This window comes from Heptranchias perlo, chromosome 39 (genome assembly GCF_035084215.1).
Source record: "Heptranchias perlo isolate sHepPer1 chromosome 39, sHepPer1.hap1, whole genome shotgun sequence".
Classification (NCBI taxonomy): Eukaryota; Metazoa; Chordata; class Chondrichthyes; order Hexanchiformes; family Hexanchidae; genus Heptranchias; species Heptranchias perlo.
The window spans coordinates 6,908,842-6,932,659 of NC_090363.1; the positions used below are offsets into that span (position 1 = coordinate 6,908,842).

General features: G+C 55.9%; 1 protein-coding gene across 3 annotated transcripts in view; it reads left to right on the forward strand.

Annotated features, from left to right (window-relative positions):
* Positions 1-23,818, forward strand: part of LOC137305173 (discoidin domain-containing receptor 2-like) — a 149,619-nt gene that overhangs the window by 269 nt on the left and 125,532 nt on the right. The window lies entirely within an intron of this gene.

Below are 23,818 nucleotides of genomic sequence, written 5' to 3' on the forward strand. Positions count from 1 at the left end.
TCGGGGGGGGGGGGTAGGTGGACGCGGGTTCGGGGGGGGGGGGGGGTAGGTGGACGCGGGTTCGGGGGGGGGGGGGGGGTAGGTGGACGCGGGTTCGGGGGGGGGGGGGGGGTAGGTGGACGCGGGTTCGGGGGGGGGTGGGGGGGTAGGTGGACGCGGGTTCGGGGGGGGGTGGGGGGTAGGTGGACGCGGGTTCGGGGGGGGGGGTAGGTGGACGCGGGTTCGGGGGGGGGGGGGGGTAGGTGGACGCGGGTTCGGGGGGGGGGGGGTAGGTGGACGCGGGTTCGGGGGGGGGGGGGGGGGTAGGTGGACGCGGGTTCGGGGGGGGGGGGGGTAGGTGGACGCGGGTTCGGGGGGGGGTGGGGGGGTAGGTGGACGCGGGTTCGGGGGGGGGTGGGGGGGTAGGTGGACGCGGGTTCGGGGGGGGGGGGGTAGGTGGACGCGGGTTCGGGGGGGGGGGGTAGGTGGACGCGGGTTCGGGGGGGGGGGGGGGTAGGTGGACGCGGGTTCGGGGGGGGGTGGGGGGGTAGGTGGACGCGGGTTCGGGGGGGGGTGGGGGGGTAGGTGGACGCGGGTTCGGGGGGGGGGGGTAGGTGGACGCGGGTTCGGGGGGGGGGGGGGTAGGTGGACGCGGGTTCGGGGGGGGGGGGGGGGTAGGTGGACGCGGGTTCGGGGGGGGGTGGGGGGGTAGGTGGACGCGGGTTCGGGGGGGGGGGGGGGGTAGGTGGACGCGGGTTCGGGGGGGGGGGGGTAGGTGGACGCGGGTTCGGGGGGGGGGGGGGGGGTAGGTGGACGCGGGTTCGGGGGGGGGGGGGGGGTAGGTGGACGCGGGTTCGGGGGGGGGGGGGGGGTAGGTGGACGCGGGTTCGGGGGGGGGGGGGTGGACGCGGGTTCGGGGGGGGGGGGGGGGGTAGGTGGACGCGGGTTCGGGGGGGGGGGGGGGGGTAGGTGGACGCGGGTTCGGGGTGCGAGAATGCCGGGGGGGGGGGGGGGCTGCGTTGTTGCCTGGGGCGTTTGAGAAAGATCCGCAGTGTGAGACGTGAGTCTCACAACTTAGTCCCTTGTCATCATTATCATGATGTGGAGATGCTGGTGATGGACTGGGGTTGACAATTGTAAACAATTTTACAACACCAAGTTATAGTCCAGCAATTTTATTTTAAATTCACAAGCTTTCGGAGATTTTCTCCTTCCTCAGGTAAATGTTTCAAGAGCTCCTTGAAGCCTACGCATTTATACATATAGAACAATACATGGTGTTTACAGACTGCCCCTGCAACTGCCCGTTGCCAAGGCAATCACCGTGTTCAGACAGAGAGGTGTCACCTGCAGAACCCCCGAATACACATTCAACAAAAAAACAAACAGGGAAAAAAAACAGAGAGAGGCAGAAACATCCGGAAGGCAGAGAAAGCCAGCAAATGACCCATTATATTAAAAACAGATAACATTTGTTCGCTGGTGGGGTAACGTGTAGCGTGACATGAACCCAAGATCCCGGTTGAGGCCGTCCTCATGGGTGCGGAACTTGGCTATCAATTTCTGCTCGACGATTTTGCGTTGTCGTGTGTCTCGAAGGCCGCCTTGGAGTACGCTTACCCGAAGGTCGGTGGATGAATGTCCATGACTGCTGAAGTGTTCCCCGACTGGGAGGGAACCCTCCTGATTGGCGATTGTTGCGCGGTGTCCGTTCATCCGTTGTCGCAGCGTCTGCATGGTCTCGCCAATGTACCATGCTCTGGGGCATCCTTTCCTGCAACGTATGAGGTAGACAACGTTGGCCGAGTCACAGGAGTATGAACCATGCACCTGGTGGGTGGTGTCCTCTCGTGTGATGGTGGTATCTGTGTCGATGATCTGGCATGTCTTGCAGAGGTTACCGTGGCAGGGTTGTGTGGAACGGCCTCCCCCCACCCCCGTGCTGTACGATTCTGTTCATTATCATGAACAGAATCGTACAGCACGGGGGTGGGGGGAGGCCGTTCGGCCCATCGTGCCTGTGCCGGCTCTTAGAGAGAGCTGTCTAATTAATCCCCGCTCTTCCCCCGTAGCCCTGCAAATTTGTCCGTTTCATGTATTTCGAAAGTTATTATTGAATCTGCTTCCACCGCCCTTTCAGGCAGCGCGCTCCAGATCGTAACGTGTCACATGAAAAAAATTGCTCCTCATCTCCCCTCTGGTTCTTTTGCCAATTAGCTTAAATCTGTGTCCTCTGGTTACCGACCCTCCTGCCAGTGGAAAACAGCTTCTCCTGATGTACTCTGTCAAAACCCCATGTGATTTTGAACACCTCTATTAAATCTCCCCTTAACCTTCTCTGCTCTAAAGCTCTTAACTATTGCGTCCAGCCATGATCTGATTGAATGGCGGAGCAGGCTCGAGGGGCCATATGGCCCACTCCTGCTCCTATTTGTTCTTATTATGAATGAGAGATGTGCATCTCTCCCTTAACGTTTTCATGTTATCTGTTTGTCATCTTTAGTCAGAGGGATTTGGGCGTCCTTGTACATGAATCGCAGAAAGTTAACATGCAGGTACAGCAAGCAATTAGGAAAGCAAATGGTATGTTAGCCTTTATTGCAAGGGGGTTCAAGTATAAGAGTAAGGAGGTCTTGCTGCAATTATATAGGGCCTCTAGTGAGACCACACCTGGAGTACTGTATACAATTTTGGTCTCCTTACCTAAGGAAGGATATACTTGCCTTAGAGGGGGTGCAACAAAGGTTCACTAGATTGATTCCTGGGATGAGAGGGTTGTCCTATGAGGAGAGATTGAGTAGAGTTTCGAAGAATGAGAGGTGAATACATTGAATACAGGAGTTGGGATGTCTTGTTGAAGTTGTACAAGACATTAGTAAGGCCACACTTGGAATACTGTGAACAATTCTGGTCACCCTATTATAGAAAGGATATTATTAAACTAGAAAGAGTGCAGAAAAGATTTACTCGGATGCTACTGGGACTTGATGGTTTGACTTATAGGGAGAGGTTGGATAGACTGAGACTTTTTTCCCTGTAGAGTAGGAGGTTAAGGGGTGATCTTATAGAAGTCTAGAAAATAATGAGGGGCATAGATAAGGTCGATAGTCAAAATCTTTTCCCAAGGGTAGGGGAGTCTATAACGAGGGGGCATAGATTTAAGGTGAGAGGGGAGAGATACAAAAGGGTCCAGAGGGGCAATTTTTTCACTCAAAGGGTGGTGAGTGTCTGGAACGAGCTGCCAGAGGCAGTAGTAGAGGCGGGTACAATTTTGTCTTCTAAAAAGCATTTGGACAGTTACATGGGTAAGATGGGTATAGAGGGATATGGGCCAAGTGCAGGCAATTGGGACTAGCTTAGTGGTATAAACTGGGCGACATGGACATGTTGGGCCGAAGGGCCTGTTTCCATGTTGTAAACTTCTATGATTCTATGATTCTATCTCATTGAAATGTATAAAATTCTTAGAGGGCTTGACAGGGTAGATGCTGAGAGGCTGTTTGCCCTGGTTGGAGAGTCTAGAACTAGGGGTCATAGTCTCAGGATAGGACTGAGATGAGGAAAAATTTCTTCACTCAGAGGGTTGTGAGTCTTTGGAATTCTCTACCCCAGAGGGCTGTGGATGCTGAGTCACTGAGTGGATTCAGGACTGAGATCAATAGATTTTTGGACTCTAAGGGAATCGGGGATCGGGCTGGAAACTGGAGTTGAGTTTGAAGATCAGCCATGATCTTATTGAATGGCGGAGCAGGCTCGAAGGGGCCTAATGGCCTACTCCAGCTCCTATTTCTTATGTTCTCTGTGTACTCCCAAGTAAGTCTCTGCATTGGAGACGTGGTGGTGGGGGAGACAATGGGTCTCCATTGTGAAGCACATAAGCAGGATTGGGCAGGATTGGCACTATAACAGGGCAGCTAGGCGGTGGTAGGGGCATTCAAGGCCTGTGTGACCAGCACTGCCGCTGTCCATCTGCTCCTGACCGCCAGCGGGGAGCCTAGCGAGAAAGGCGGTGCGGTCAGAGCCCGTGAGGTACCACCGCGTCAATCCTGAAAGTCCACCTCCGCGCTTCGGTGCAAAGAGAGGTGCTTTTCCGGGAATATCCTCCAGAAACGGGATTCAGATTCTGCTTGTTGGGGGAAAGGGTGGGAGGCCGATTTTTAACTCCCGGCGAGGGCTTAAAACAGGGGGTTATCAGATCGACGGCCCGCTACGCACCTCTGCCAACTTTCCGATCCATTGACCTCATTCTCGTTGACTTCCAGGTGTCAGCCACGGTTCAGTGGGCCGCACTCTCGCCTCTGCGTCAGAAGGCCACGGGGTTCAAGTCCCACTCCAGAGACCTTGAGCACAAAATCCAGTTCTACGTCTCATCCGAAAGAGGGCACCTCCGACAGTGCGGCACTCCCTCAGTACGACACTGGTATGTTAGCCGAGGTTACGTGCTCGATTATGGGACATGAACCCCTGACCTTCAGACTCAAGAGACAAGAGTGTTACCGTCTGAGCCACACACGTTTTGTGTATAGATGTATATACGGAGGAATCTTGAGTCGAATGAGGTGACAGATCATCTCAGTCAAGTAATTGGCATAGGCTTTAAGACATTAACCACCCTAAACATTCGCTCCCTTCACCACCGGCGCACCGTGGCTGCATTGTGTACCATCCACAGGATGCACTGCAGCAACTCGCCACGGCTTCTTCGACAGCACCTCCCAAACCCGCGACCTCCGCCACCTAGAAGGACAAGGGCAGCAGGCACATGGGAACAACACCACCTGCACGTTCCCCTCCAAGTCACACACCATCCCGACTTGGAAATATATCGGCCGTTCCTTCATCGTCGCTGGGTCAAAATCCTGGAACTCCCTTCCTAACAGCACTGTGGGAGAACCGTTACCACACGGACTGCAGCGGTTCAAGAAGGCGACTCACCACCACCTTCTCAAGGGCAATTAGGGATGGGCGATAAATGCCGGCCTCGCCAGCGACGCCCACATCCCGTGAACGAATAAACAAAAGAATTAATGGGAGAAGGGAGGTGATATTCACTGCACGGCGGGAAAATAGAGGCTTGGTTCAGATAGAATACTTCCAATGGAAAGATAAAACCAGGACAGAGTGTGAAGCAGGCACCCAATCCAATCCGGGCAGTATCCCCGTTGGACGGATTAGGTTATAATGACCCCAAAGGCTCGTTGAATAGCTAAGGAAAGATTGGTGGCATTGTAAGCAGTGTGGATGAAAACATAAAATTACAAAGCGATATTGATAGATTAGGTGAATGGGCAAAACTGTGGCAAATGGAATTCAATGTAGACAAATGTGAGGTCATCCACTTTGGATCAAAAAAGGATAGAACAGGGTACTTTCTAAATGGTAAAAAGTTAAAAACAGTGGATGTCCAAAGGGACTTAGAGGTTCAGGTACATAGATCATTGAAGTGTCATGAACAGGTGCAGAAAATAATCAATAAGGCTAATGGAATGCTGGCCTTTATATCTAGAGGACTGGAGTACAAGGGGGCAGGAGTTATGCTGCAGCTATACAAAACCCTGGTTAGACCGCACCTGGAGTACTGTGAGCAGTTCTGGGCACCGCACCTTCGGAAGGACATATTGGCTTTGGAGGGAGTGCAGTGTAGGTTTACTAGAATGATACCCGGACTTCAAGGGTTAAGTTACGAGAAGAGATTACACAAATTGGGGTTGTATTCTCTCGAGTTTCGAAGGTTAAGGGGTGATCTGATCGAAGTTTATAAGATATTAAGGGGAACGGATAGGGTGGATAGAGAGAAACTATTTCCGCTGTTTGGGGATTCCAGGAGTAGGGGGCACAGTCTAAAAATTAGAGCCAGACCTTTCAGGAGCGAGATTAGAAAACATTTCTACACACAAAGGGTGGTAGAAGTTTGGAACTCTCTTCCGCAAACGGCAATTGATACCAGCTCAATTGCTAAATTTAAATCTGAGATAGATAGCTTTTTGGCAACCAAAGGTATTAAGGGATATGGGCCAAAGGCAGGTATATGGAGCTAGATCACAGATCAGCCATGATCTTATCAAATGGCGGAGCAGGCACGAGGGGCTGAATGGCCTACTCCTGTTCCTATGTTCCTATGAAATGAGATCTGGGGAAATGGGGGGGAAACTGTGGGAAACGGGGGCAGGTGGAAAGCCTGTGGGGTCAGGTACGAAATTAAAACAGGTTTGAAAACGAGGAACGAGACAGAAAATGCCGATCCCACCATCAACAAGTCAGCCCAGGTCCGTGGAGAGGACGGGCAGGCCGACGTCTGAAGAGGCGCGTCCTACGACGGTCTGAAGTCGCTGAGGTCCCGTGTTCCGGCCGCGGACGAAGATGAGCCGGACACCGGGAATTTCCCTCCCCCCTTCCGGCCGGCGTGACTCCGGTGCGAGATCGGCGGAAACCGCAATTTGCGCGGACGTCCCCCGATCCCCCGCCGAGATTAGGGCAGCCGATCGGGAGAACGCCTCGAGGTGAATTCCCCAGGGATTGTTGTTATAATCCAGCGCTCGTCCCTTTAAATCCGCACGGGCTGCGTCTAATACGCAACTGGAAAGTATCGCAGCGACGGCTCGCAGAGTGAGAGCCAGCGTTTAGCTCCTTCGAGCCCTAATGTGGAATTTGGTGAGACTTCCTTTTTAAGCCCCGTGGCAAAGAATTAAAATAGACGGTCACGCCTTGTAAATTCTGATTTTAAAGATACGTCGCAGCCACCATTCACAGGAGTGCTCTTCCTCAGTCGGTCGTGGCTCGACGAGTAGCAACCTTGCCTCTGATTCGGAAGTTCGAGTCCCACTCCAGTCTTTCAGACGAGATGTTAAACCACTCTCTCAGGTGGGCGTAAAAGATCCCACCGCAGAATTTCAAATAAGAGTTCCTGTCCTGGGTAATATTTACCTTTCAACCAACATCACTTAAAAAAAAAACAGATTATCTGGTCACTATCTCATCGCTGTCTATGGGATCTTGCTGTGCGCAATTGGCGTTTCCTACACCACAACAGCGAGAAAGTACTTAATTGGCCGTGAAGGGCTTTAGGTCGTGAAAGGTGCTACATAAATGCAAGTCTTTCCGCCCTTCCTTCCCGCGGTCAGTAATGGAGCAGGAGTCGGCCATTCGGCCCCTCGAGCCTGCTCCGCCATTCAACAAGATCATCTTTCGGGGGGAAGTGGGGGTCGGTTTTAGCGACGCACGGTTGGCTGACCTCTGCACTTTACCCCTGGGTCGCCGCCATGGGCACCAAGGTAAAGGAGGTCAATACTTCCGCGAGTGCACAAACTGCGTAAGTGAATGCCATCGCAAACAAATCGAAAATGATCAGCGCAGCCGGCACAAGGAGGAAATGCTTCTGTAAAGTGGACACCTTCGTTTGTGGCAGTCTATCTACAAGGAAGAACATGCATTTACATAGTGCCTTTCACGACCTCAGGACGTCCTGATGCAATACGTTTGAAGCGTAGTCACTGTTGTGATGTAGGAAAAGCGCACAGCAAGCTCCCACAAAGAGCAAAGCGATAATGACCAGATAATCTGTTTTTAGGTTTTGGTCAACACAAGAACGTAAGAAATAGGAGCAGGAGTCGGCCGTCCGGCCCCTCGAGCCTGCTCCGCCATCCAATAAGATCATGGCTGATCTCCGACCTCAACTCCACTTTCCCGCCCGATCCCCACATCCCCTGGTTCCCCTAGAGTCCACAACTCCATCCATCTCAGCCTTAAATATACTCAACGACTGAAGTTGAGGGATAAATATTGGCCAGGACACCTTCTCGTCTTCAAAATAGTGTCACAGGATCTTTTATGTCCACTTGAGCGGGCAGACAGGGCCTCGGTTTAACATCTCACCCGCTAGACGGCACCACTGACAGTGCTGCACTCTCTCGGTACTGCACTGGGAGTGTCGGCCTAGATTTTGTGCTCAATGTCCCTGGAGCGGGATTTGAACCCATGACCTTCTTACCGTAAGAGGTGAGAGTACCGCCCACCGAGCCGTACGCGTCCAATTGTCAGTCTGATTGCTCCATCAGATACAAGTGGCTGAAATGACTCTTGAGCGCTGACTTGATTAACGTGCCCGGGTAAAGTTCCTACGCACACCACCTCAATTAAGTGGCCAAGCTGCTAAAATAAATAAACGGACCAAGGCTAACAGATACCAACTGACGAGCTGCTGACACTGAATCCATGCAACACTCGCCTGCCCTGGTCCCTCCCTCTGGGGGTTCCCTCCACGTCCCCCGGCCCGGCAGAGTCGAGTAAGAACGCAAAGGGACACGTTCCCTCCACACGGTCACCAACAGATCTCTGAAGGCAAACCAGCACCGTTTCTGGACGGGAAAAGAGGACAAGGAAGGGCCCAAAACTCAACGTAGAGTTGCCTCACCTGGAGACATTGAGGCAGGTTGTCCCATTTCCTGTGCCTGAGGCGATTGGATCTCCAAGGTGTAGCAAGGTGGACAATCAGATAATGAGGAGCATTCATGCTTAACAAGAGCCCGCCCGGGCAGGAAATCGGGCAGGCTCCTCTGTGGCCGGACGTCCCTCCTCACCCGATTTTCCTGTATTCGCTGCACCCAGGCGATTCAGTATTCCTGGTCACAGGGAGAGGAGTGGGCCGTACCAGTTCACAGCAGGCAACTGGAGGCTTGGGCTATCGAGTGGCAGGTAACATTTGCGTCATATTAAGTGCCAGTTAATGACCACCTCCATCAAGAGAAGGCCCAGCCACCTCTTCCTGATCTTCATCGGCGAGTAGCCCCATCATCAACACCTCGCAAAGGTCACCGTCGAGTTGAAGCTAAAGTGGGCCAGCTACAAGAGCAGGGCAGAGGCTGCAACGAGTGTCTCACCACCTCCCCGCCCCCCTCCCAAAGCTCCGTTGCCATCTACAAGGCTGAAATCAAGAGCGTGATGGGAGACTCGCCAGGATGGGTTCAGCCCCAACGACTCAAGAAGCTCCACACCATCCAGCTGTTTGCTGGATCGGCGGCCGCACTGGACTCACCATGGCTGCAGGACGCACCACTGCAACCCACCAAACTTCACCGTCACCTCCGAGACACCACCCCCCAAGTCCCACGCCATCCCGCCCTGGACAAATACCGTCCGCCCTTCATTGTCATTGGGTCAATGTCCCTGGACCTCCCTACTTAACACCATCATGGGAGCTCCTTCACGTCAAGGACTTCAAGAAGGATGTGGCCCACCTCGGGGCAACTAGGGACGGGCAGCAAAAGCGGCCTCGCCAACAGCACCCGCATCGCGAGAATGCTTGTCGGGAGTACAGTCGCACGGCTCTGGTTGCCCTCTGGTGCCTCGCCCCAGTGGCCATTCAACTGTGGGGGGCATCACAAATACTTTTCTCGTCCAACATCCGCAGCAGCTGAGGGGAGGTGGCGGGGCGGGGGCGGGGGTGTGGGGTGTGTGGGGGGCGCAGTTGGGGGGGAGGGGAGTCCAGTGCATAGCAACCCTGGCAGGCCTTTCCCATCCGTAGCCCAATGGAATCGAGTCCTAATTTTTGCAAACCCCCACCCAATCGTTGCCCACCTTTAACGGGGAAGAGGGGAGAAAGGAAACTGGCAGGGAAAATAAAAGATCATTCGGACAAAGCCTCCTTAGCTAGGCCGCACTGACCCTCCAGGAAGCGAGACGTCCCTTTCCATCCAGTGGCCGCGAGAACACTTTTAACAGTCTTGCTAATTCTTGGGATTTCATGGGCGATTTTGTTGATTTTACGCCATTGTGTCGATGCCTGCAATTCATGGGAATGTAAGGAGAGAGAGAGAGGGAGAGAGAGAGGAGAATTCTGCTTCCCTCTGCCCCCCCGCCCCCCCCCCGCCCCGTGAATTTGCAGATGTTTCGGGGCGTTGACCCAAAAGTCCAACGGGTCCCGAGGGAAAACCAGATGTGTTGCAACGGGGACCAACGCCCGAGCGACAAAACGAGTCGGGTAAGCAGGCGGGAAGGACGCGAGACTACGGTTATTTTTCGATTGGCCAAACACGGTCCCCCCCTCGCCTCTCACCCGCCGCCCCCCACCCCCCCTGCACCCTTGAAATGACCTTCAGAGAAGCATTTAGGAATGACCAGAAACATCAGGCCGAACTGACCACAGGTGGTATGACAGAAACTTTAGAAGGAGACAGCTTTTGCCGGATTGCGATGATTTTTTTTGAGGGGAGACAGAAATATCTCATCGTGGTTGGAGATCCACAGTATGGAAACCAACCAAAATATGGCAGCCATTAGCACCGACCCGGTGACCATAGAAACCACAGGGCTATTGACGGGACACGGTGAGTCACGACTGTACAATAGGGAGCGTGCCCTTCTGAGGTCAGGATTGAGGCGCCTCGTTGGAACTTGTCAGTGTTGGCGTGCCTCAGCCGGGAACACTCTCGCCTCCGAGTCAGAAGGCCGTGGGTTTTAAACCTCACTGAGCGCAAAATCTCGGCCGACACTCCCAGCGCAGCGCCGCACTGTCGGAGGTGCCGTCTTTCGGACGAGACGTTAAACCGAGGCCCCTGTCCGCCCCTCTCAGATGGACGTCGAAGATCCCGTGGCAGTATTTTGAAGAAGAGCAAGGGGGGGGGAGTTCTCCCCCCACCCCACCCCGGCGTCCTGGGCCGATATTTATCCCTCAACCGACGTCGCTGAAAACAGATTTATCCGGTCATTCTCGCGTTGCTGTCTGTGGGATCTTGCTGTGCGCAAATTGGCTGCTGCGTTTCGCCACATCACAACGGTGACTACACTTCATTGGCTGTAAAATTGCTTCGGGGCCGTCCTGAGGTTGTGCGAGGCGCTAGATAAATGCAAATGCTTTCTTTCTTGGCAGAACCAAGAGGTGAATAACTGGGGACGAGGGACTTCTGACTCAGAGGCCAGTGTGCCACAGCTGACACAGCCATGAAATGTGGGAGCAGATATTCCTGCACCTGGAGCATCCCGGCACAGCGGATACAGAAAAATCTGACGGGGGTTGAGGGGGGAGTGAGTAGGATGAGCGCAGACCCTCTGACTGAGCCCGCTGACTTTCCGATCTGCTCTGTGCCCAACAGCCCCAGGTGCAGGATAAGGAAACTGCCCCGTTAACTTTTAAGGGGCCAAGGGAAGGGGGAAGAGGGCTCCGGTAATGGGGGAAAACAGACACCCCCCACCTCCCTCCCCGACCTTGAAAATGCAGTCGAGGTTCGACAGCACTGACGTTGAGTCTCGATCAGGGGTTAGTGGGCTTTCAGAATGGGCCCTGCTCCTGGACCTTTGGGCTTGGAGATGCAGCCCCGGACCCCTCTCCATTGGAACATAGGAACAGGAGCAGGCCATTCAGCCCATCGAGCCTGTTCCGCCATTCAATCAGATCACGGCGGATCTGCATCTTAACTCCACCGACCCGCCTCGGTTCCGTAACCCATAATACCCTTCGCCAAACAAAAATCTACCCATCTCAATTTTGAAATTTCTGGCCCCCAGCCTCAGCTTTTTTGGGGGGGGGGGGGGGGAGAGAGTTCCAGATTTCCCACTCCCCCTTTGTGCGAAGAAACGCTTCCCGACATCGCTCCCCGCTGAACGGCCCGGCTCTAATTTTAAGGTTACGGCCCCCCCTTGTTCTGGACTCTCCCCCACACCAGAGGAAATAGTTTCTCTCGAATCCTTTAATCATCTTGAACACCTCGATTAGATCACCCCTCAATCTTCTGCACTCGAAGGAACACGAGCCCAAGTCTGTGCAACCTGTCCTCGTAATTTAACCCTTTCAGCCCCGGTGTCAATTCCGGTGCACATTATATTTATTTATTTATTTTTTTGCTTGGCCTCAAGTCTCCCCTTCGCCGCTGCGTAGAAGGAACAACACAAGGTTAAAAATAACACTCGGTAGCAGTGCATTCTGAGTGTCGGGGGGCGTAACCTCTCAGTTCTGGTATCACCCAGCCTTTCCCCAGCCCCTCTCTCTCTCACGGGACGGATAAATTCACCGTCGGGCGCACTGCTTAAAAGGGGAATGTGTGGCTGACAGACCCGAGGCCAGTAAGACTAACCAGAGCAGCTGGCGTGAAGGGAAAAAGAAACAAGACCCACTTTAACCATTTCGGACCTGCTTAAGCCTCTCTCCCCCCCGTCTCCGAGAGACGCCTGAAAGCAGCAGGGACGTTATAATAAACTTGTATCGATCCCTTGGTCGGACCACACTCGAGGGACTGTGCACGCTTCTGGTCTCTGCATCATACAAAGGGATACAGAGGCACCGGAGAAGGTGCAAAAATAAGATTCGCAAGGGCGATACCAGAACTGAGAGGTTACGCCGATCAGGAAAGGCTGAACAGGCTCTTTTCTCGAGGGGCGACCTGATCGAGGTCTTTAAAGATTATGGAAGGGGTTCGATAGGGGAGACGGAGAGAAGATGTTTCCACTTGTGGGGGAGACCAGAACTCGACGTCATAAATATAAGATAGTCACTCATAAATCCAATAGGGAATTCAGGAGGAACTCCTTCACCCAGAGAGAGGTGAGAATGCGGAACTCGTCACCACAAGGAGTAGTCGAGGCGAATAGCATAGATGCATTTAAGGGAAGCTCGATAAACACATGAGGGAGAGAGGAATAGAAGGATATGGGGATAGGGTGAGATAGAGTGAGGTGGGAGGAGGCTCGTGTGGGGTATAATCACCAGTATGGACCAGTCGGGCCGAATGGCCTGTCACTGTGCTGTAAAATTCTGTGTAATTCCATGTAACATGTAAAGGTCACCAAGGACCAATCGAATGTGAGTGCCCCATTCCTCTCCCCCCTCGCCCCCCGACCCTCCGCTCCACTCCCAGGCCTGTGCTCCACTCCCCTCCACTCCCAGGCCCGTGCTCCACTCCACTCCCAGGCCTGTGCTCCACTCCACTCCCAGGCCTGTGCTCCACTCCCCTCCACTCCCAGGCCCGTGCTCCACTCCACTCCCAGGCCTGTGCTCCACTCCACTCCCAGGCCTGTGCTCTACTCCACTCCCAGGCCCGTGCTCCACTCCACTCCCAGGCCCGTGCTCCACTCCACTCCCAGGCCTGTGCTCTACTCCACTCCCAGGCCCGTGCTCCACTCCACTCCCAGGCCCGTGCTCCACTCCACTCCCAGGCCCGTGCTCCACTCCACTCCCAGGCCCGTGCTCCACTCCACTCCCAGGCCTGTGCTCCACTCCACTCCCAGGCCCGTGCTCCACTCCACTCCCAGGCCCGTGCTCCACTCCACTCCCAGGCCCGTGCTCCACTCCACTCCCAGGCCCGTGCTCCACTCCACTCCCAGGCCCGTGCTCCACTCCACTCCCAGGCCTGTGCTCTACTCCACTCCCAGGCCTGTGCTCCACTCCACTCCCAGGCCCGTGCTCCACTCCACTCCCAGGCCCGTGCTCCACTCCACTCCCAGGCCTGTGCTCTACTCCACTCCCAGGCCTGTGCTCCACTCCACTCCCAGGCCCGTGCTCCACTCCACTCCCAGGCCCGTGCTCCACTCCACTCCCAGGCCTGTGCTCCACTCCACTCCCAGGCCTGTGCTCCACTCCACTCCCAGGCCCGTGCTCTACTCCACTCCCAGGCCTGTGCTCTACTCCACTCCCAGGCCTGTGCTCCACTCCACTCCCAGGCCTGTGCTCCACTCCACTCCCAGGCCTGTGCTCCACTCCACTCCCAGGCCTGTGCTCCGCTCCACTCCCAGGCCTGTGCTCCGCTCCACTCCCAGGCCTGTGTTCCACTCCACTCCCAGGCCTGTGCTCTAATCCACTCCCAGGCCTGTGCTCCACTCCACTCCCAGGCCTGTGCTCTAATCCACTCCCAGGCCTGTGCTCCACTCCACTCCCAGGCCTGTGCCCCACTCCACTCCCAGGCCTGTGCCCCACTCCACTCCCAGGCCTGTGCTCTACTCCACTCCCAGGCCTGTGCTCCACTCCACTCCCAGGCCTGTGCTCCACTCCACTCCCAGGCCTGTGCTCCACTCCACTCCCAGGCCTGTGCTCCACTCCACTCCCAGGCCTGTGCTCCACTCCACTCCCAGGCCTGTGCTCCACTCCCCTCCACTCCCAGGCCTGTGCTCCACTCCACTCCCAGGCCTGTGCTCCACTCCACTCCCAGGCCTGTGCTCCACTCCACTCCCAGGCCCGTGTTCCACTCCACTCCCAGGCCCGTGCTCCACTCCACTCCCAGGCCCGTGCTCCACTCCACTCCCAGGCCCGTGCTCCACTCCACTCCCAGGCCCGTGCTCCGCTCCACTCCCAGGCCTGTGCTCCGCTCCACTCCCAGGCCTGTGCTCCACTCCACTCCCAGGCCCGTGCTCCGCTCCACTCCCAGGCCTGTGCTCCACTCCACTCCCAGGCCCGTGCTCCTCTCCACTCCCAGGCCCGTGCTCCACTCCACTCCCAGGCCCGTGCTCCACTCCACTCCCAGGCCTGTGCTCCACTCCACTCCACTCCCAGGCCCGTGCTCCCCTCCACTCCCAGGCCTGTGCTCCTCTCCACTCCCAGGCCCGTGCTCCCCTCCACTCCCAGGCCTGTGCTCCACTCCACTCCCAGGCCTGTGCTCCACCCCACTCCCAGGCCTGTGCTCCACTCCACTCCCAGGCCTGTGCTCCACTCCCCTCCCAGGCCTGTGCTCCACTCCCCTCCCAGGCCTGTGCTCCACTCCCCTCCCAGGCCTGTGCTCCACTCCACTCCCAGGCCCGTGCTCCACTCCACTCCCAGGCCTGTGCTCCACTCCCCTCCCAGGCCTGTGCTCCACTCCCCTCCCAGGCCTGTGCTCCACTCCACTCCCAGGCCCGTGCTCCACTCCACTCCCAGGCCTGTGCTCTACTCCACTCCCAGGCCTGTGCTCCGCTCCACTCCCAGGCCCGTGTTCCACTCCACTCCCAGGCCTGTGCTCCACTCCACTCCCAGGCCTGTGCTCTACTCCACTCCCAGGCCTGTGCTCCACTCCACTCCCAGGCCCGTGCTCCACTCCACTCCCAGGCCTGTGCTCTACTCCACTCCCAGGCCTGTGCTCCGCTCCACTCCCAGGCCCGTGTTCCACTCCACTCCCAGGCCCGTGTTCCACTCCACTCCCAGGCCTGTGCTCCGCTCCACTCCCAGGCCTGTGCTCCACTCCACTCCCAGGCCTGTGCCCCACCCCACTCCCAGGCCTGTGCTCCACTCCACTCCCAGGCCTGTGCTCCACTCCACTCCCAGGCCTGTGCCCCACCCCACTCCCAGGCCTGTGCTCCACTCCACTCCCAGGCCTGTGCTCTACTCCACTCCCAGGCCTGTGCTCCACTCCACTCCCAGGCCTGTGCTCCACTCCACTCCCAGGCCTGTGCCCCACCCCACTCCCAGGCCTGTGCTCCACTCCACTCCCAGGCCTGTGCTCTACTCCACTCCCAGGCCTGTGCTCCACTCCACTCCCAGGCCTGTGCTCCACTCCACTCCCAGGCCCGTGCTCCCCTCCACTCCCAGGCCCGTGCCCCACCCCACTCCCAGGCCCGTGCTCCACTCCACTCCCAGGCCTGTGCTCCACCCCACTCCCAGGCCCGTGCTCCCCTCCACTCCCAGGCCTGTGCTCCACTCCACTCCCAGGCCTGTGCTCCCCTCCACTCCCAGGCCTGTGCCCCGCTCCACTCCCAGGCCCGTGCTCCCCTCCACTCCCAGGCCTGTGCTCCACTCCACTCCCAGGCCTGTGCTCCCCTCCACTCCCAGGCCTGTGCTCCACTCCACTCCCAGGCCTGTGCTCTACTCCACTCCCAGGCCTGTGCTCCACTCCACTCCCAGGCCCGTGCCCCACCCCACTCCCAGGCCTGTGCCCCGCTCCACTCCCAGGCCCGTGCCCCACTCCACTCCCAGGCCCGTGCCCCACTCCACTCCCAGGCCCGTGCTCCACTCCACTCCCAGGCCCGTGCTCCCCTCCACTCCCAGGCCCGTGCTCCCCTCCACTCCCAGGCCCGTGCTCCACTCCACTCCCAGGCCCGTGCTCCCCTCCACTCCCAGGCCCGTGCTCCACTCCACTCCCAGGCCCGTGCTCCACTCCACTCCCAGGCCCGTGCCCCACCCCACTCCCAGGCCCGTGCTCCACTCCACTCCCAGGCCCGTGCCCCACCCCACTCCCAGGCCCGTGCTCCACTCCACTCCCAGGCCCGTGCCCCACCCCACTCCCAGGCCCGTGCTCCCCTCCACTCCCAGGCCCGTGCTCCCCTCCACTCCCAGGCCCGTGCCCCACCCCACTCCCAGGCCCGTGCTCCCCTCCACTCCCAGGCCCGTGCTCTGCTAAACTCTGCTCCAGGGTCTGCTCGGCTCCGGTCTCCAGCTTTTATTTAAATCGCCTAAAAAAAACAGAAGGACTGTTTGCAAGATTCTGGGCAAGTGGGAAGAGGTTGAGGAGAGTCAGACAAGTCGGTTCAGGACGGCTCGGGGGAGGAGGGGAAAAGAGGGGGAAAGAAAGAGGAACGTTATGGCAGAAGCTCAGAAAGCAAGAAGGAAAAAAGGAGAGAAGTTAAGAACGCAAAGGGAGCCAGGAAAGGAGGATAGGGGGAGAGTGAGAGGAGAGAGAGAGAGAGAGGTAAGGAAACACGGAGGGAGAGGGAGGAGAAGGAAGGGGGAAGGAAACAGAGAAAAGAAGAAAGAAAGATTTGCATTTATATATCGCGCCTTTCACGACCTCAGGACGTCCCAAAGCGCTTTACAGCCAATGAAGTACTTTTTGAAGTGTAATCACCATTGTAACGTGGGGTAACGCGGCAGCCAATTTGCGCACAGCAAGATCCCACAAACAGCGACGTGATAATGACCAGATCATCTGGTTTTTTTTGGCGGTGTTGGCTCGAGGTTGATGTTAAATATTGGCCCCAGGACGCCGAGGAGAACTCCCCCCCCGCCCCCCCCGGCTCTTCTTCGAAATAGCGGCCAGGGGATCTTTTACGTCCACTCAAGAGAGGCAGACGAGGGCCTCGGTTCAGCGTCCCGTCCGAAAGGCGGGACAATCCTAAGGACGGAAGGAAGAGGAAAAGACGCCAAAGTTTGCCTTCGTACCACCGCCTCTCCGCTCTCTCTCTCTCTCTCTCTCTCTCGGTCCTGGCCTGCTTGGTCCCTCCGAGCACCGGGCCCCCCGGCCCCCGTTCCCCTTTCACCAAGGCGGGGTGTGAAAGTTTCCCTTTTCCCATCAAAATCTTCCCACACAAAAAAAAAAGAATAGTAATTGAAAGCGTCAAGTAGCAGATTTGAGAAGCCTGGAATTCAGGGCCGAGATTGTACCTGAGATCGCTGAATGGGTTAATTTCCAGTGCTAATCAATTCCAGATTAGACCTGACGAGCCTGTCCATAGCAACGCAACACATCCCATGGGTGGAGGGTGGAATCAATTCAAAGCCCATCTCGGTTGCCGAGATTGCACTTATGGTGGGCGCTGATTCATCACTATGCAAGGCCGACCTGAGACTGATTGGGATTGAATTGTTCGAATTGAGCCTTGTGCCAATAAATCTGCTCTCAACTCTCCGGGGATGTGCAGTAGTAAGTGGATAACGCACGGCCTGGTTATTCCAGGCGCAGACCGAACCCCGTCGACATGCCTGCGAACGGCAACGCCCTCGCTCCTTCAACAGGCCTCGCCCCCTCCCTACCTCCGTGACCTCCTCCAGCCCTACAACCCTCCGAGATCTCTGCGCTCCTCCAATTCTGGCCTCTCGCGCATCCCCGATTTCAATCGCTCCACCATTGGCGGCCGTGCCTTCAGCTGCCTGGGCCCTAAGCTCTGGAATTCCCTCCCTAAACCTCTCCGCCTCTCCTTCTCTCTCTCCTCCTTTAAGATGCTCCTTACGACCTACCTCTTACCTGTCCTATTATCCCCTAATGTGGCTTGGTGTCGGAATCTGCTTGAATACGCTCCTGTGAAGCGCCTTGGGACGTTTTACTACGTTAAAGGCGCTATATAAATGCAAATTGTTGTTATTGTAGAACAAGGAACATAGAAAACAGGAGGAGGCCATTCAGCCCCTCGAGCCTGTTCTACCAATCAATCAGATCATGGCTGATCTGTATCTTAACTCCATCTACCCGCCTTGGTTCAGTAACCCTTAAGACCCTCGCCTAAAAAAAACCTATCAATCTCAGTTTTGAAATTTCTGACCCCCAGCCTCGACCGATTTTTGGGGGAGAGGCAAGGGAATACACAATGAATGGGAGGACCCTAGGCAAGACAGAGGGTCAGAGGGATCTTGGTGTGCAAGTTCACAGATCCCTGAAGGCGGCGGAACAGGTAGATAAGGTGGTAAAGAAGGCATATGGGATACTTGCCTTTATTAGCCGAGGCATAGAATATAAGAGCAAGGAGGTTATGATGGAGCTGTATAAAACACTGGTGAGGCCACAGCTGGAGTACTGTGTGCAGTTCTGGTCGCCACACTACAGGAAGGATGTGATCGCTTTGGAGAGGGTGCAGAGGAGATTCACCAGGATGTTACCAGGGCTGGAGCGCTTCAGCTATGAAGAGAGACTGGGAAGATTGGGTTTGTTTTCCTTGGAGCAGAGGAGGCTGAGGGGGGACATGATTGAGGTGTACAAAATTATGAGGGGCACAGATAGGATGGATACTAAGGAGCTTTTTCCCTTCGTTGAGGGTTCTATAACAAGGGGACATAGATTCAAGGTAAAAGGCGGGAGGTTTAGAGGGGATTTGAGAAAGAACTTTTTCACCCAGAGGGTGGTTGGAGTCTGGAACTCACTGCCTGAAAGGGTTGTGGAGGCAGGAACCCTCACAACATTCAAGAAGCATTTGGATGAGCACTTGAAATGCCACAGCATACAAGGCTACGGACCAAATGCTGGAATATGGGATTAGAGTAGACAGGGCTGATGGCCGGCGCGGACACGATGGGCCGAAGGGCCTCTATCCGTGCTGTATAACTCTATGACTCTATGAGAGAGTTCCAGATTTCCCACTCCCCTTTGTGCGAAGAAACGCTTCCCGACATCACCCCTGAACGGCCCGGCTCTAATTTTAAGGTTATGCCCCCCCTTGTTCTGGACTCTCCCCCACACCAGAGGAAATAGTTTCTCTCGATCCACCCTATCGAATTCTTGTTCAAGGATCAAACAAGGGCTCTTAAGCAGCAGAACACGGGCAGACAATCAGATCTCCAGAGATATCGATATCTCAGCGTGGTGAGAACGAGGTTCAGCACTGCTGTGGTGCTGCCTCTCACGGTTGAGCAGCCTGCTGATAACCACAGTCTGGCTTGACGCCTGGAGAATGGCACCTCAGCCAGTTTACTGGAAGCCCTCCACGCAACTGCACTCTCGGAAGAGCCAGGGTGATCGAGAATATGAGCGGGAAAAGTGTTTGCTGCGGTTCGGTGGGCAGCACCCCTCGCCTCTGGCCCAGAAGGTCGTGTGAGCCCACCCCCAGAGACCCGAGCACAAAATCCAGGCTGACGCCCCCAGCGAGGGCTGTCGGAGGAGCCGTCTTTCGGACGAGCCCCTGTTTTGAAGGAGAGCCCGGGGAGTCCTGGGGCCAATATTGACCCCTCAACCAACATCGCTAAATAACAGATTATCTGATGGTTATCACATTGCTGTTTGTGGGATCTTGCTGTGTACAAATTGGCTGCATTACAACAGTGACCACACTTCAGAAAGTACTGTGGGACATCCTGAGGTAGTGAAAGGTGCGATTTAATTTAATTTAATTTTTTAATTTCTATCTTTCATTCACTCTCACTCGAATCGCTCTGGGAGAAATTCTGATTCAGTTTGGACTCACTCCTAAGACTGGGTGCTGTAATAAACGACCCTGTCGATTCACGCAGTGCTTTCTGACCAAAGCGCGGTCAGCGTAATTTTACCTGTTTTGATTTTAATTGTGGCTCGCACTCGTCTCAGTAACAAGACAGTCGCGAACCTCAGCCGAGCTCAGTCTTTCGATTGATCCTCGGCGCCAGATCGAGAGGGAAGTCCTAACTCCGAGAGATGCTCGCGTCAGTTAGGAGCCGATCTGGAAGATTGCCTCATTTTAGATTTCCCTGAGCCTCTCGGAGGGTCAGAGAATCTTTCCTGTATTGATTCAAACGCCGAGAGTCTTCAGGCCGATGGGTGGGCTCTGCAAGTTGTCGCTGGCCAAAAAAAATCTCAGACCAAAATGAGAGACTGGAGAAGCTGGGGTTGTTCTCCTTAGAGCAGAGACGGTTAAAGGGGCGTTCAAAATCATGAGAGGGGGGTGATTTTACACCCCCAAGAACGGGTGGGCTGGGGGCGGGCGGGAGTTGAAAATAGTTGGGGTTTTTTTTTGGGTCGCGACCGCAAAATTTTCGGACTTGGCATTCCCAGTGGGAAGCCTGTACTTTTACGCACCCAAGTTAAACCCGGATGTAAAACAATTCTTTTCAACTCCCGCCCGCCCCCAACCCACCCGTTCTTGGGGGTTAAAATCACCCCCGAGGAGTTTTGATAGAGTAAATAAGAAGAAGCTGTTTCCACTGGCAGAAGGGTCGGTAACCAGAGGACGCAGATTTAAGGTAAAAGAACCAGAGTGGGGAGATGAGGAGAATGTTTTTTTTTAACGCAGCGAGTTGTGATGATCTGGAACGCGCTGCCTGAAAGGGCGGCGGAAGCAGATTCAATAGTAACTTTCAAAAGGGAATTGGATAAACACTTGAAGGGGAAAAAATTTACAGGGCAATTGGTAAAGAGCAGGGGGAGTGGGATTAATTGGATAGCTCTTTCAAAGAGCCGGCACAGGCACGATGGGCAGAATGGCCCCCTCCTGTGCTGTATCAGTCTGTGAAAACGATTAGCCGGGAGTCCACCAGCTCCAGGACCCCAACCCCCATTCCCGTGCATTTGTTCAACGGAAGGGTGAGATCGGGTGGGGGTTGGGGTGTAACGCCAGCGTTGCGCCCGATCGTGTCAGTTTCCCGAGGGGCGGGTTAGGTTAAAATTGCCCACCCTCTTGCGTCTCAAAGGGGGAAAGGGAGGCATCTCCCTCAGAGCAGGCTGCGAAACCGTGGCGATGGAGCGAGAGCAGCCTCCCGGTAAATTCCCGGCCTAAGCGTAGGTTTTTGTGCGGTCGGACGCTGGCCCCGGCAGAGTTAACGACCTCAGGGCCTCCCGAAACGCTTTACAGACGATGAAGTACTGCTTTCTTTTTCCGAAGCGCGGTCACCATTGAAATTGTGGGCAGAGCCGCCAATGTGCGCACAGCAGGATCCCACAAACAGCAACCAGATAACTCTATTGTTTTAGTCACCGAGGAGAGGCAAATTAAAAGTTCTGGGGTGGTGGCAACGTAGGAACAGGAGGAGGCCGTTCAGCCCCTCGAGCCTGTTCCGCCATTCAATTAGATCATGGCTTAACTCCATTTACTCGCCTTGGTTCCATATCCCTCGCCTAACAAAAAGCTATCAATCTCAGTTTTGAAATTATCATTTGGCCCCCCCCCAGCCCCAGGGGGAGAGAGTTCCAGATTTCCACTCCCCTTTGTGTGAAGAAACGCTTCCCGACATCACCCCTGAACGGCCTGGCTCTAATTTTAAGGTTACGCCCCCCCCCTTGTTCTGGACTCTGGGACAATGAAGTGGAAATTCTGGCCATGGTAACCAAGTGAAATTTGAGGTATTGACTTCCTGGTACTGTTTAATTATTAATTTTAATAAACCTGATGGATGGCCTCGGCCGCAGGCTCTGACTGAATTATCTTTTTATTCGTTCTCGGGATGCGGGCGTCGCTGGCCAGGCCGCCATTTATTGCCCATCCCTAATTGCCCTTGAGAAGGTGGTGGTGAGCCGCCGTCTTGAACCGCTGCAGTCCGTGTGGTGAAGGTTCTCCCACAGTGCTGTTAGGAAGGGAGTTCCAGGATTTTGACCCAGCGACGATGAAGGAACGGCCGATATATTTCCAAGTCGGGACGGTGTGTGACTCGGAGGGGGATTTGGTGTTGTTCCCATGTACCTGCTGCCCCCTGTCCTTCTAGGTGGTAGAGGTCGCGCGTCCGTGTTTACTCTCCAGCTACTGGAAGCGGAGGAGAACATGAAAGGCCTTGTTCCAATTATGGCAACAAGGTTCTGTTCAATTCTGGGCAATGCTACGTCATCAGATATTGTGCCTAAGAGAGTCACTAATAAATCCAATAGGTGAATTCAGCAGAAACTTCTTCACCCAGAGAGCACCACATGGAGTAGTTGAGGTGAATAGTGTAGATGCCTTTAAGGGGAAGCTGGATAAACACATGAGGGAGAAAGGAATAGAAGGATACGCTGATGGGGTGAGATGAAGTAGGGGTGGGAGGAGGCTCGTGTGGAGCATAAATCCCGGCACCGACTAGATGGGCCGAATGGCCTGTTTCCGTGCTGTGCATTCAGTGTAATTCTATGTAATAAAGTCAGAGTTGGTTTGTGGGACCCAAGCATTCACTTATAAAGCCGGTCCCTGAGATAGAGTGCGAGCTCGCCAGTGCGTTACCCAAGTCATGTATGGCTTTTACTGAGTGAGAGGTGACGAGCTATTTGACCACGGAGGGCATCACGGCCGAGCCTCACGTGATTTTCGGCTGGCATCTAAACGTGACACGTACCAGCAGTGGGTCACTGGACAATGATCAGGAGTGAGACGATCTCCGCCCCGCTAACTGCAGGGCAGCTGTAGCATTGCGACGACAGCTCGAGCTGAGATAAAGTAACTCAGCACACCCCAGTTAAACCTGGGGCCTTCCTCAGGTACTCCTTGCTGCTGAAGTGAGCAGTCGCAACAGCGGACAAGGGAAGGGAGAGAGGGAGGGAAGGAGGGAGAGGAGGGAGGGGGAGAGGAGAGATGGGGAAAAGGGGGGGTCGAGGAAGGAGGAAGGGAGGAAGTGGAAGGAGGGAGAGGAGGGGAGGAGGGGCGCAGGGAGAGGCAGGTGGGGGAGAGAGGAGGAGAAGGAGAGGGGTGAGGCTGGGGAGGAGAGAGATGGGGAGGGGGAGGAGATGGGCAGGAGAGGAGTGGGGAGGGGAGTGGGAGAGGGAGGGGGAGGAGAGGAGAGTAGAGGGAGGGGGAGGAGAGGAGAGGGGACAGGGAGGAGAGGGGGAGGGAGCGGAGAGAGGAGGGGAGGAGAAGAGAGGGAGGGGGAGGAGAGGAGAGGGGACAGGGAGGAGAGGGGGAGGGAGCGGAGAGAGGAGGGGAGGAGAAGAGAGGGACAGGAGGAGACGGGTTAGGAGGAGAGGATAAGGGTGGTGGGAGAGAGAGGAGAGGAGATGGAGAGAGGGGAGGAGAGGGGAGGGAGTGGAGAGGAATGGGGAGGGGGTGGAGAGAGGGGAGGAGAGGGGCAGAGGGAGGAAAGAGGAGATGGTTGGGCGAGGGGAGGGGAGTAGTGGGGAGGGGGAGGAGAGGAGAGGAGAGGAGAGGAGAGGGTTAGGAGAGGGGAGGGGAGGAGTGGGGAGGGGGAGGAGAGGGGAGGAGAGGAGAGGGTTAGGAGAGGGGAGGAGTGGGGAGGGGGAGGAGAGGGGGAGTGGATGGAGAGAGGAGGGGGAGAGGGGAGGAGAGGAGAGGGTTAGGAGAGGGGAGGGGAGGAGTGAGGAGGGGGAGGAGAGGGGAGGAGAGGGGGAGTGGATGGAGAGAGGAGGGGGAGAGGGGAGGAGAGGGTTAGGAGAGGGGAGGGGAGGAGTGGGGAGGGGGAGGAGAGGGGAGGAGAGGGGGAGTGGGTGGAGAGAGGAGGGGGGAGAGGGGAGGAGAGGGGAGGAGCGGGGTGAAGCAGGGAAGGGAGGGGAGTGGGTGAGGAGCAGAAGAGATGTCTGGCAAAGCAGTGAACTAGGGGCCAGATGCAACCCAAGAACAAAAGCTGGAGAGGCCCCTGGGC